The sequence below is a fragment of the Pongo abelii genome, chromosome 3, assembly GCF_028885655.2.
Source record: "Pongo abelii isolate AG06213 chromosome 3, NHGRI_mPonAbe1-v2.0_pri, whole genome shotgun sequence".
Classification (NCBI taxonomy): Eukaryota; Metazoa; Chordata; class Mammalia; order Primates; family Hominidae; genus Pongo; species Pongo abelii.
Window position 1 is genome coordinate 8,365,356 of NC_071988.2, and position 14,891 is coordinate 8,380,246.

At 36.3% G+C, this 14,891-nt stretch overlaps 1 protein-coding gene across 3 annotated transcripts in view; it reads left to right on the plus strand.

Moving 5' to 3' along the window:
- Positions 1-14,891, plus strand: part of STX18 (syntaxin 18) — a 123,056-nt gene that overhangs the window by 19,204 nt on the left and 88,961 nt on the right.

Sequence of the window (14,891 nt, forward strand, 5' to 3'; positions counted from 1 at the left end):
GCTAGTTCCAATGCAACAATGCAAGTATCTTGACTTCTTGAAGGTTTTCCAGATTATTTACTGGATTAGTTTTTCTACTGATGATTAATTTTACCTCTGACTTTGTTATACTTTTCTTTGTTTCTTCCACACTTCACATATTTTTTATTGTTCCTAATACTTTATAGCATACAGCTTTTATTTATTTTTAAAATTTACTTTCTCAGAATTATTCCTAAATTTCTGGAGTGCTCTGTGAGTTACTCCTCCACATTTCGGTCAGTTTCTAGTGTGTTACTTTTAATCAGGCTAGTTTTCTCATGCATCTAAAGGAATTGGCAATATTCTCAACTCCTCCCCATTATGGTCAGGGATATGAACTTACTGTCTTCTTCTTTCATTTTCCCAAGTAAATGTCTTGAACCACTGATTAGATCTGTGTGCCCACAATAACATAAGCAGGCACGAAGCTTAAATCTGATTTAAAGGAGAGGGCTGTATAGTCTATTACTCCATTACGTTTTTTTAAGTGTCTAGATTAAAATAGATCAGTATTCAGGGTGTGAGTATATTGTTAAGTCTCTTAACACTCATTGAACCAGACATCATGTGTGTTCATTTTTAAATGATGGGGTGGATCACTTTTATATTTATTATGAACACAAACACTGATGCTAACAACTGACATGTGAAAGAAAAGCAGGCAATAGTGATGAAAACCATTTAATGATTAGTGAGGAAACAAATATTGTTTAATGAAAATAAAAACCATGTCTAAAGGGCCTAATGCTGACTTTTGGAAATATAACCATGTTGCGGTCTTTTGTGTACCCTCTGTCCTGTACAGTAGATATTGTTTAAAATTGCTTGGGAACTGGAGCTTGCAATTGTGAGCCTGGAATGTCCTGCAGATAATTAAGTTGTGGTCAGGCTTTGGAAAAATAAAAAGTTCTCGAACTATGATTTTATAAACATGCTACAATAACATTTCTTTATATTTAACAGTTTCTTATAGAAAGTTGATACTCTCATGAGGCATTGATTAAAGGTAAAACATCAAGAAAGAAAAAATATTAAATTAAAACTTCACTTAGGATGTTGACAGTTGGCTTGTAATATTAAACAGATGTGTATGTTCCTGGGGATATTCTTCTTTCTGAACTGAATTGCTAAGTTGTATTTTTTTTAATGACAACTACAAATTTTTGATCAGTTAATAATTTTAAATACCCTTTCTACAATCTTCTGTATTCTAACTTCATCTGTAGTTTGAGCCCTCTCAATGATATAATGATTGGTGAAACCTTTGCTGCCTCTTCTTAAGTCTTTCATTTTCTTTCTTTCTTCTTTATCCTCCCCCCCTCTAAAAGCTTAACTGGGCTCTTCTGATTTCATGATGCATACTTGGAGATTGATTCCTTGAAATAATTTTAGGATCATTGGGTGGAATTCTACCCTTGCAGATTTATGTCTGTAGTTTACTTCCATATAAGCTTCACTTTGGCATTTGAGTGCAGAAGCTGACCTACATTGTGGTATTGTGTTTGTGTGGTCAATTGTAAAGGCTTCATAATACGTCTGTATAGCCAGCCATGCAGATCGGCCTGTACCCCATGCTGTGGGGCCAAAGAAATGTCAGTGAGGGGACCTAAAGGAAACCAGGCCTTGGAGTCAAAAGAGATTCAGTAACTTTTTCTTTTTGCCTATGAGGATTTTGCCAGACTTTTGCATTTTATTGGACAAATAACAGAGTCTAGTGAGAGCTGTAGAATGGGTTGGAGGGGTGGGTTAGGTGGGTGAGTAGTCTTTGGTAAACGAAGTCAGGTGGGATTTTGTAGGATGTGGTGAAAATGTTTTGCATCTTCAAAGATTGTTCAAGTCTTTTTGGAAGACTAGATAAATTGTACATTGTTGTTTTTGGGATGATGAATTTTTTTTAGATACTAAAGATCATTTTGATTGTAAGTCTTCAACATGTGGACATCTTATGTTTTCTGAAAGATATATTTCACTAGGCAGGAGTCTTTGATTAACCTGGAGGAAGTTTTTTTGCTTTGAGTACATTTATTTATCTTGGAACTATGTATTGTTTGCACAGTCTTCTTTTTGGAATCAGTGTTTTTTTTTTTCTCTGCAGATTCCATTTGGGAAGCTTTGGTTTGGGGCCTTAAGTATATGGAAGGCATTTTCAGTAAACACAAACAAAGGCCTGCTAGACTGTCTGAACAAATACGATGACGTATTTTATAATACAAAACTTTAACTTCAAGAATAATGAATTCATTTTTAATAGCACATTACTTAAAAGTGGCTATTTGTTCTTTACATCTAATAGTATAGCTTTTTAGGTATCTTATTCCTTTAAGTCTGATATAGAAGCAAAAATATTTAAAGTGCATTTTTATGTGAAAGGATTTCATGAGTTCACATTTCATGTCTTCAACTTTTGTTCTCTAGCTCACTGTTTTAGAATTGCATTTACTATATTTTGTGTGTGTGGAAGGAAGGAGACCAAATTTCTGTGTACAATGTCTTAACAGATTTAATCGAATCACTGCCATATTCTCCTGGAATTTGAGATACTCCTTAACAGCGCTCTATTGGGAAAGAGTTGGGATCTTTGAGCTATATGCAAAAATACTATTTAATTTCAGCATAATTTGTTACAAGCAACCATTTTAATGTAAGAGTCTGAAAAGCAATAAAATGTATCTGTTAAGGTTTGTACTAGTTAGCTTGTTTCTGGGCTTCATGTTTATTTCACTTCAATTCTCTTCCAATGTTTTACTGTGAAGGAATGTTGCAAATATTTCAAATCATTCGTTGTAACTGGAATTTGTAATTATGAACAGGTTTAAGTAGAAAATGCTGTTTTGTTTTACTGTTATTACTGCATCATAAGATAAATGATATTCTTTTATAGATATTTTGGCTTGGCTCACCAATCCTAATTTCAGTATCATGCCTGACTTAGCAATAAGCTGCTGCGATCAGCTACAGGGAATTGTATTAGGCAGGCTTTATTTTTCTGTATCAGTGTGGTGTTGCAGTTTCATCCACTTTTAAGTTAGAAAAGCATGGTTTTAGTATTTCAATTTTCTTGTTCAATAATTCTACCATGGGGAAAGGGAAAGTAGAAAGTTTTCCAGAGTAGATGATGATTCAACAGCTACGCCATTTGAACTAGTCATCCTTTTAAAATCTCATTTGAGCCTTCCCTTTTTTGCCTGTATAGTGTTCAGTTCTTCTCAGCTATTTTACAGCTAATGATTTGGTTCTATTAGGGAGAAGGTAATACATGCTTATTTTTGCAGCATGTTAATTCTATTAACTGTTCAGTAACTGACTCGGGAATGGAAGGCACCTATTGTTCCCTAGTGGTCTGAAATGGGAAATGCATCTCCTGAAAATTTCATTAGGACTTTCCATAAAGCTTAACATTTGACTAGAAACAAAAATGTTAGTAGCTTTAGATAGATTGTTTAGGTTATTTAAAGTGTTCCTTGAGCTACAGATGAAGTTAATAATTTTCTTAATCTCTTATTAAAAATAGATGAACTACATGTAAAAACTTCAGTCCTAGATTAGCACCTGTATTTCAAGTCACTTAGGGAATGGTGGAAAATTCTGTAAATGCTTGTGTGTTAAGTATATTGAGTAAACTGTCAAGATTTTTCTCTTTGTCATCTTTTTGTCAGCTTTATCATGCTTAATTTTCAAGAAAATAATGTGTTTGTTACTGTGGTCACACCGTGATTTTGCATTGGCTTATGTATGATATTTTATTGTCTCTGTCCTAGAAAATTATAGCAGTTTTTATGAGGAGTGGTTTGTGGGTTCACACAACCCACTTGGAGTGCCATTTACTATAATTCTCTTCTAAAAGGACCATAAAACATCATGTAAATTGTTTAAAAAGGGAAAGACCTTTTTTGAGAAAGGCTAAGAAGAAATCTTTCCAGGCTTTCTTTTGTTTCCTATAGTCAGTTTTATGATTTTAAGCTCCCAATTTATTTAGAGCGCTAATGTCATAAAATAAAGTGCACGTGTGTATAAGTAAACCGTTGTGAGCTAGAGCTGGGCTAGAACTGGGTATTGATGCAGATAATATCAAATTCATTATTTTATAATCTTTTAAGATATGTTTTCTGTGACTTTGGAAATGAAATTAAAGAAATTAAGGAAGAAAGGAAAAGAGAGAGGAAGGAAGGAATTAATTTATAGCTTGTATATCTTTTTTTTAAACCCTTATGTTTTCTTAAGTAGTGATGTGTTTATAATCTACATTAAGGCACAATTTTTGGTAACCAGTCCTGTGAAACTCACATTTAAATTCACGAATAGATTTACTTAGAGAAACTTTCCTCCCTTGGGAGTTTTACCATTTAGATTGGCTTGTTGCACTCAGTTTGTATACACCCTTTAGAAGAAAGAATTAAACAGCACAATAACAAGGCCAAAGTTCTGTCATAGTTTTCTATACAAATGCCTTATTCTGATATTATCTTGGCTTTGTGCATGAGATCTCAGGAGAGTAAGGACGAAAATTGTTAATAATTTTCTACAGCATTTACATGGTTCTCTGTGCTTTTAGTCACTTAATACAGGTATATCTTACATTTAACAAACCGTTATAAGAAAATCCATATATATATGAAATATAAATTGGGGCAGTTGTTCATTTTGCATAAAGATATAACACATTTATAATAGATTTAAGTTTTAAAGGCACTTCCTTAGCACATGCGAGGTCATTATATTTGCAACATTTTATAAGAACACGTATAGGCCGGGTGTGGTGGCTCACGCCTGTAATCCTAGCACTTTGGGAGGCCAGGGCAGGTGGATCACAAGGTCATGAGTTCGAGACCAGCCTGGCCAACATGGTGAAACCTCGTGTCTACTAAAAATACGAAAATTAGCCAGGCGTGGTGGCAGGCGCCTGTAATCCCAGCTCCTCAGGAGGCTGAGGCAGGAGAATCGCTTGAACCCGGGAGGTGGAGGTTGCAGTGAGCCAAGACCATGCCTGCACTCCAGCCTGGACAACAGAACGAGACTCCATCTCAAAAAAAAGAAAAAAAACCACTTACAAAGGGAATGATGATTGCTGTATTCATGCAGGTAGTGATATGAACATTTGTCTCTGTAAAATATTATCTTCTTTTGAAATTAGTGGTTTTTAAAAACACAAGATTATCTGTGTGGTTTAGAAACTCCTTGGTTTTATGACAAGAAGAGGTTATAAGTAAATTACGTTTATGCATTTTGTAAAGAGTGTTAGTAAAATTGCTAGATTTTCTTGAACATGGTTGTAAATCTTTTTGTTTTAATTATAAAGCTTTCTACATACATGTGTGACTTTATGAAGAATGTCAACTTAGGTTTTAATTATGTGACTATAAATTCCCCTTTTCCTTATGTGTGAAAACACAACACCAACAAGAAACCAACTTCCTAAAATATACAAACTTTTTGGGATTATTCTTTATTCTACACTGTCTTCCTATTTTTATTTTTCTGATGTTGGGGTGTTTCTATTTAGTATCACAGTAGCTAACTGAAGTAAATTTTGGGAATAGAAAATGAAGCTATAATTGGAAAGGAGATTTTGAAAAAACAGAAGCACCTAATGTCATGATGTGGGTGGGAATAAGGGGAAGAATGTACTGACGAGCCCCAATACCGCTGGTTCAGAACAGCCCTGGGAATTCTATAGCTGTTTTCCAAAGGATTGTTTGATACAGTCGGGAGCTCCTGTGACCAAATCTAAAGCCTGAGAACCAGCTTTCTGTGATAAAGTATACTAAGCAAAGAAGACTCTGTGGCATTGTAACCGATGCTACTGAGTATGCCACAAATGTTCATACAAATTTTGTGTATAGCACTATCGCATAAATTGTTTTAATATGGGATGTTTGGAAATAAGGTAGGTACTACACTGAAGGGACCAAATACTGAATTCTCCAAGTTAGATACTATTTTTCACTATATAACAATTTATAATTTGTTGCTATATAACAACATCATTGTTACTGCAAGTGATACAAAATGTTATGTTTAGAGTTTTTCTCTTTTTCTTAGATTGGAAAATAGTTTTAATGTTAGCACAGACAAAATATTTCCTATTTATTTATAGTTATTAAATAAAAATGCATAGCACATTAGTCAAGAATGTATTGTTCTATAAATTATTAAGTTGCAAGTATCTAAGATTACTTTGCTTACAACTTAATGCAGAATGTTGGTGTTTCTTTGTTTCTGTTTTTCACTTGAGTCAGTTAGAAAATATTTTTCATGGACTTTGTATATACGCTAAAGATTTTTTTCTTATGTGAAAATCATCAATATGGCCAATTCCTGTCAGAAAAGAGGCATAATTTTTCAATTTTTTCCTCCAAAACTGCAACTTCAGAAAATATGTACGAGATGTAGCAATTAACCTACATGCACATTTATAATACTAGAAAATGGGCAGCTAGTTATATTCAAAGACTGGATCTGATAGGCCCAAATTGCTTAAAACATCACAGTTATTGAAGATATACCCCAGGGAATTTGAGAAACCATTTAACAGATGAAAGTACATTTTGAAAAGTCTGACCTTACAGGCAATCATAAAATGAATCAAAACAGTGCTTTTTTCCCCCTGAAATGTACAGAGCCCATCTGTGTCTAATCCAGTAATTATAGACTGTGTTCAATTACCTTTTCAAACTTGGAGCAGACTGGAGACTAGGCAGTGAACAAACATAGGGTTTTGTCTAGACCTCAATTGACCACAGTCTAAAACTTGAATTTATATCTAATTTTATTTTTTGCTTGGTTTGATAGTTCTTAAAGGATTCATTTTTGCTACTTGGTGTTTTACCTTCTTAGATTTGAGATACTGCCTTTTCTCATCACAAAAGCTTTTGTATCAGCTATAGCTTATGCTGTAATCAGATGCTGTTTTCGGAATACTTACTCTTGTCTGCAAATCAATAATTTGCACTGCAGAAAAGACTGCATAGGGTGGGGGAGGGGATTTTACCAGTGAGTAGTATTTTTTTAAGTAGCCTTTAAAATGTTACTGCTGACTATAACTCTTTTTTATGTGCTAGGAAAAAATAATTTATTTTCCTCTTAAATTTAGAAAACTATAGGTAATTTCCAGTTGGGTTGTACACTTAATGTCTCCAAAAATATGTGTAGACTGCTCACGTCTGTCTCTCTTTTGTCAAATGTCTTATAGTTTTTTCTAGGTACACATTTTTATTGCATTTACTAATCAGACTGGTATCCAGTATAAGATACAGTGTATAGTATTCAAAGTCCATTTCAAATCATGTCTCTTAATAAAGCCAATTTATGATCTGACGAATCTTTAAGTGAGAATTAATTACCATGAACCACCACAGTCAGTTCAAAGTATTTAAATTTTATCCAGGAACCTTGGCTATTCAAGTTTTTCTTAAAACACAAAGCAAACAAAAGATGACCACAATTTTTAGAACTGCTTACGTGGTAGTCAAAGCTCTTTTTTTCCATTATTTAGTATTCACAGTTATTCACATTACAATTAGCACTGGAAACAAATGTTTTGAGGTATTTATTAGACGTAATCATTGCATATTAGACCATGAATTTTTCTAGAAATTTTGCAACCATTCCTACTATATTATATTATTATTTTTGAAAGTTTTATTCATTTAGGTCTCACTATCCTTTGGAACTTTTAAGGACTTTGTCATTGGGGAGAGAAGCAGTTTTATTTGGTTGCATGAATGTACTTTCTGAGAATTATATGGAGAAAGTGAAACTTAAAGAGGATTACAAGTACCTTATGTTGAATGTTTTCATGAGACATTTACTTGTGAAACTTGGATAATATGATTTCCTTCCCTCCTTCCTGTCCCCATAGTTTATGGAACTATTGTTATAATTAGCCTCCATTGTATGCTTCTTAGGATCTTCATAGAGAAGGCAAAAGATTAGTCTTCCTAACTAGGAACTTGAGAGACCCTTTGGATCCTCTCTCATATATCCCTTTATCTGATCCAAAGAAAACGTTCTCTAGTCTTTTTTTTTTTTTTTTCCCACAGACCAGAGTCCCCTCCTAGTTCCTACTTTCATTACCTAATGTATGGGTACCTCCTTTGGTGGTTTGGATTTTATATTCACTGATTAACCTGTTTATGCCACTTCCACTGGATTGTAAGCTTCTTTGGATCAAAGACTAGATGGATGTTATCCTATCCCGTTGTATTACTGCTTAAAACACAGTGCCTGGCTTGTGACAGGCACTTGCTCGTTGTTGACCAAATGAGGACAGAGTGGATCATCTATTCGGAATCTTAGTATTGAAAGGTAGGAGTGAAGAATTTTTAAAAGTTAGTAGAAATCACATCTAAATAACATATAACTCTCTTTTTTGCCATAACCAAATAACTGAAAAATAGAACTTTTTAAAATTTCTCATTTTAAATGTTTTTAATGAGACCAATGATAGAATGAATTTTATTCATGAAGTCTCCATTTTCCATTGAAGCTGCACTGTCTGTTGCTGTGCTTAACAAGTTGATAGCTTTACTTACGGCAATTTTTATGGAACTGCTTTCTCCATCTGCAGTGAGAAGACTGAGAAACATTTTTCTGATTCATATATCTACATATATCTTTTTCTTCATGATTCATGGAGAAGCCTTGCAGAAATAGTCAGTAAATAGTATTGAATACTTACTACTTTCAAGGTGCCGCTTGATACAGTGAAGCCATGATATACAAGTCCTGGCCATGTGGATTTTGAAGTGTGTGGTTGATGTCATGTCTCCTTTAGGCTGGATTCTCTCCTGCAATGGAAGGTGCCCTCTCAACAGTTCTTTCTCCAGTATTGACTCTTAACGTAATTGCATGTCCTTACCCCCACTAAGGACTTCAGTGTCTCTATCACACCCCTGCCCTCAGCTTAAAAGGGGAAGAAATCACATCATTTAGCAGTCTTTATAAGAAAAAAATAGAAGTTTATGATTGTCTAATCACAGTCAACTGGCCATTCATTACTGCAGTAGCAAGGAGATATCCCAGACCTCTGGCTTTGCTGTCAAGATTGAGTGCTGGGGTACTTTTTACACAGCATTAAAGATTTCACTGGCCATGCTGTTTTGTCGGGTATCTGTTTAAGATGTAGCAGTGTGATTTTTACTAACTTGATCTTAGAGATTTTCAGTGTATCACATTTAAATAATCTACTTTTGAAAATAGTAGTGTCTATTTGAGTATGTTGCTCACTGGGGAATGTGGCCTCTAAAAGCAACCATAAGATCCAAGAACAGCAGTGAGGGCCATGACCATTAGATGACTTACACGAAGCAGTCTGTGACTCTGTTGGTTGAAATCCCCTACACTTTCCTTTCCTTCAAACCTTTTTCTCTATCCTTTGATTATGATTGGCTCCTGGCTGGATAAAGTGGTGCTGCTTCTGGGATAAAGCTGTAATCAGGCACTTGAGTGTACTTCTACTGGAAGATCCCAGATAAATGGGAAACCCCATGAGCTCTGGCTTGCCTGAGGCAAAGCTGAGATTTGAGATCCAGGCCAGATGAGAGTTCCCGCCCCCCCCCCCCCCCATCAGAATCTCCACTCTCAAAGTACAGGTACTTCTTTACTTAACATAGAACCGAATTTCTGAGGTTTCCTAAAGAGACAACCAGGGAAGGATTTCCTGTGTCTGTCTCCTCTCATTCTCTGGGAAGTCTTAAAATTTTTCAGCTTAGACTGCCTCCTTCTTTAAATTCTAAATTGAATGCCCTTGTGTCCGTTTGATATGTATATTATTATTATATTCTTGGATTTTATTCTTGAACCCAGTTGGAGTTTCAAGGCAAACATTTGGTTTTCTGTCAGCCCACAAACTGAGCAATGGTTGGTCAATTATGGTCTCCTGTTGACTGAGGCAGAGTCACATGTTAAAAGTATATTTTATTAATAGCCCACAAAGCATACCAACTGCCAGCTTTTTGCCATGTCTAACTTTGAGCAATATTTAGTAACAACATTCCCAGTTTTCATCTGTGGATTACTTAAATGTGTCATCCAGGAAGTCACTGTAAGATACGTTGGTGAAAAAGCCTTCAAGCTTAGATATTGTGTATTCTGCTTACCTACTTACCAACTCACGCTTCCCAGAGTACCTAACTCACAAACGTGCCTCAAATGCAGAAAAGCAAATCTAGTTCAGTATTATACAGGACTGGTAATGTCCTGGCTGTTTGCTCTATGGTGTGCTTGTTAATCAGCAGTAGATGATTGTGGCACATACCTATTCTTGGTCCTGAAACCACCCTTCTGTCAACAATAGTGCCTTCCTTCTTCCTGGGAACTGATCCCCACTCTGGCTTCAATCAAGTGGTTTCAGTACAAGCTGCTGTGTTTCCATAGTATCTTCTACTCTCTAGGTCATGGACCAGGGGTAGCAACCAGACTCAAATCAGGCGAATCAATCCTTTCCTAAGATTTTTTTTTTTAATTGGAATTAGGAAAAAGAATTATTCTTAGTCCAGAGGCCTGGATTTCAGCAAACAAAGCTCAGGAGCTGTTGGTGGCCAGTTTTCATTGCTGAGCTGCAGTGAGAAAATTAAGGTTAAAATGCAGACAAAACAAGTAGGAGTTAAGAGAGTTCTAGAGGAGTTTTAAATATCTGGTTTAGTTGTTTCAGAGGCTAGCTGTATCCTTGCCCTTCCCATCTTTTGATCATTTAAACCAGTGGCTCTTGCAATTTTGCTTCTAGGGGATATTTGCCAATATCTGGAGACATTTTTGGTTATTACAGCTAGGGGGCTACTACTGGCATCTAGCAGAAAGAGGCCAGGGATGCTGCTAAACATTCTACAATGTACAGCTCTCCCACAAACACCCCCACCTCCGCCCCCAGACAAAGTATTATCCAGCCCAAAATGTCAATAGGGCTTAGGTTGATAAAACCTGAACTTTAACCCATCCTTCATATATTACCTTAGTATTTTTCAAATCTCTCCTTCCGTTTTGGAAAGCTAGCTAGAATTAGTTTATGCTTAAGAGGACCTTAACCTAGGGGCATACACACACACACAAACACACACACACACTCTAATCATGAGTGTTGTTTGGTTATTGTACATATTTTCAGTCCCATATTTAAGATTTTTCAGTTTGTAGCTGCCCTAGTATACAAATACCCCATCACCCAGGTTTAGAAGGACTATTGATTCCCCTACCATATAGATTCAAATAGCTACTTCTAGGCTGCCTTGGGTACCTAAACAATACATATTCCAAACTATTGAAGCAAAGAAATTGCTACTAGGATTGCATCAAAATTATGCTGTCCTCCCTAAGATTTATTTTAGGATTAATATTCAACTCATGTATTAGAAATGAAATCACTATTTTTAGGAATGATTATGATAAAAATCAAGTGTTCAGTTTCATAGAACACAACATAGCTGTCATATGAAGTCCTTGATAAAGCATTGCTGGCACGAGGAACTGTGAGAGTCCGCATCAGCATAGGCTGGACAAGCTACATTCCTCTTTGAAACTGTCAGAATGCATTGTACCTTTGATTCGTCTTCCAACCTACATTCAAGCCATGGCATGGATTTCTTTTTTTAAATGTTTTAAATTTTACTTTAAGTTCTAGGATACATGTGCAGAATGTGCAGGTTTGTTACGTAGGTATACATGTGCCATGGTGGTTTGCTGCACCTGTCAACCCATCATACGGGTTTTAAGCCCTGCATGCATTAGGCATTTGTCCTAATGCTCTCCCTCCCCCTTGTCTTCCACCCCACAACAGGCTCCAGTGTGTGTTGTTCCCCTCCCCTGTGTCCATGTGTTCTCCTCGTTCAACTCCCACTTATGAGTAAGAACATGTGGTGTTTGGTTTTCTGTTCCTGTGTTAGTTTGCTGAGAATGATGGCTTCCAGCTTCATCTATGTCCCTGCAAAGGACATGATCTCATTCTTTTTTATGGCTGCATAGTATTCCACGGTGTATATGTGCCACATTTGCTTTATCCAGTCTATCATTGATGGGCCTTTGGGTTTGTTCCATGTCTTTGCCATTGTAAATAGTGCTGCAAAAAACATATGTGTGCATGTGTCTTTATAGTAGAATGATTTATAATCCTTTGGGTATACACCCAGTAATGGGATTGCTGGGTCGAATGGTATTTCTGGTTCTAGATCCTTGAGGAATCTCCACACTGTATTCCACAATGGTCGAACGAATTTACACTCCCACCAACAGTGTAAAAACGTTCCTATTTCTCCACAGCCTCTCCAGCATCTGCTGTTCCCTGACTTTTTAATAATCGCATGTCATGGATTTCTTGATGGACAGATTGATGAAAAGAATGTTAGTGAATAACTTGACAAGGAGGATCTGAGACATGTAGCAGGTACCTGCAGTTAATCACCTAGATTAAGACCCAGATTTAAGATTACTTGTATTTTACACACAATCTTTTTTTCTTAACTTTCTTTGACTATTTTTTTTTTAAAAACGATGACTGGGGATGATCTGTGTTTCTCTTCCTCTGCCTTCCTCCATTGCTTTGCTTAAACTAAAATTAAACTAGCAGAGTATTTTGTGAAGCTGAGTTTCTCTTTGTGTCTCTCTCCTTGGCACACAGTTGACACATAGTAGGCACCCATTATAAAGTGCTCATAAAACGATGCGTGGTGATTTCCTGCAGCCCCCTAGCTCTAAATATTCTCTGTAGTCCAGAAACTCCCAGATTTATATTTCCAGGTCAGACCTCTTTGAAACCCTACACTTAGAAACATCTATAGATGTCTACCTACTTGACATTATTTCTGTTACCTGAGTATCTAATAGACACTCAGTCTCCTTGCTGTTCATCACACAAGCTTGATACACACCTGTCTTAGGGCCTTTGTACTTATTGTTTCCTCTACTTGGAATGATTTTCCCCAAGTATTTGCCTGGAGATACCTGCCTGCATAACTTTTACTTCTCCTTCAAACATTTTCTTATATGTCATCTTTTCAGTAAGTTCATCCTGACTACCCTGTTGAAAATTAGAATTCACTTTGTTCCCTACACTCTTCCTAGATTTCCCTTACCTTGCATTACTTTTGCTTTTTGTCCCGTTAACACTTTCACCACTTACCATACTTTGTTAACACACTTATTATTGATTTTAACATATTGATTATACTTATTGTTTATTATTTGTCTAAAATATGGCTGGATTGTAACCAAAACCCATGATCATTTAAATTAGGGTCTTTCGACTCCAAGTTAAATTTTTGTTACAAGACAGCCTACAGAATGGGTGAAAATTTTCGTAATCTATCCACCTGACAAGGGTCTAATATCCAGAGTCCACAAGGAACTTAAACAAATTTACAAGAAAAAAAAAAACCCTTAAAAAAGTGGGCAAAGGACATGAACAGACACTTCTCAAAAGAAGATATACATGCAGCCAGCAAACATATGAAAAAAAGCTCAGCATCACTGATCATTAGAGAAATGCAAATCAAAACCACAATGAGATACCATCTCATGCCAGTTAGAATGGCGATTACTAAAAAGCCAAAAAACAACAGATGTTGGTGAGGTTGCAGAGAAAAAGGAATGCTTTTACACTGTTGATGGGAGTGTAAATTAGTTCAACCATTGTGGAAGACAGTGGCAATTCCTCAAATAACTAGAGGCAGAAATACCATTTGACCTAGCAATCCCATTAGTGAGTATCTAACCAAAGAAATATAAATCATTCTGTTATAAAGATACATGCATGCATACATTCATTGCAGCACTATTCACAATAGCAAAGACATGGAATCACCTAAACGCCCATTAGTGATAGACTGGATAGAGAAAATGCGGTACATATACACCATGGAATACTGTGCAGCCATAAAAAGGAACACGATCATGTCCTTTGCATGGACATGGATGGAGTTGGAAGCCATTATTCTCAGCAAACTGACACAAGAACAGAAAACATTATAACACTGCCTGTTCTCACTTATAAGTGGGAGCTGAATGATGAGAACACATGGACACATGGTGGGGGAGCAACACTCACTGGGGACTGTCGAAGTGGGGACTGGAGGGAGGCAGAGCATCAGGAAGAATAGTTAATGGATGCTGGGCTTAACACCTAGGTGATGGGATGATCTCTGCAGCAAACCACCATGGCACACGTTTACCTATGTAACAAACCTGCACATCCTGCACATGTACCCCAGAACTTAAAATAAATGTTGAAGAAAAAAATTGTTTATTGTTACACAGCAGCTCCTTCTTGTTAACTTCAAAATAATCCTGACATTTTAGAATCTGGCACTCCTGGTCTCCAAGTAACAAACTTCTTATGTATATTTTATATATAATCTTTGTGCAACACACAAAAAAACAAGATTTTCACCAGATTTTTGGGATCCTCTCAAGTGAGATATAGGATATGTGCCATAAATGGGAGGCAAGAAGGGACAGTTCAAAGAGATAGGTTGTTGTATTCTAGAGAAGCAAAAACGGGGGATATGGTGAGGTCCACATATGACGTACTTAAGACACCATGAACAGACAAAAAACAAAAACAAAATAACAGTGGTTTCAGATATGAGCCCTAAGTTGAAGTCCTAAAAGCAAGTGCTTTTCACATGGGCACTTCAGTGTCCTGTGCACTAGGGGGAGTGTCAGCCATGATCCATTTTATTTAATAGTGATTAATAATTCTCCTGAGCAGTGATGGAAGGCCAGCTGGTGTTGAAGTTAAAAACATCCTATAATTGGACTCAGAATACCTTTCACTTTTGTGTTAGGATAGGCAAGGTCATTTGTTCTGAGGTCGCCTCTGTGGCATGGTGACCGATCAGTGGTAAGCATGCAGTAAATACGGAATGCTTCCTTTCTAGGCTAGA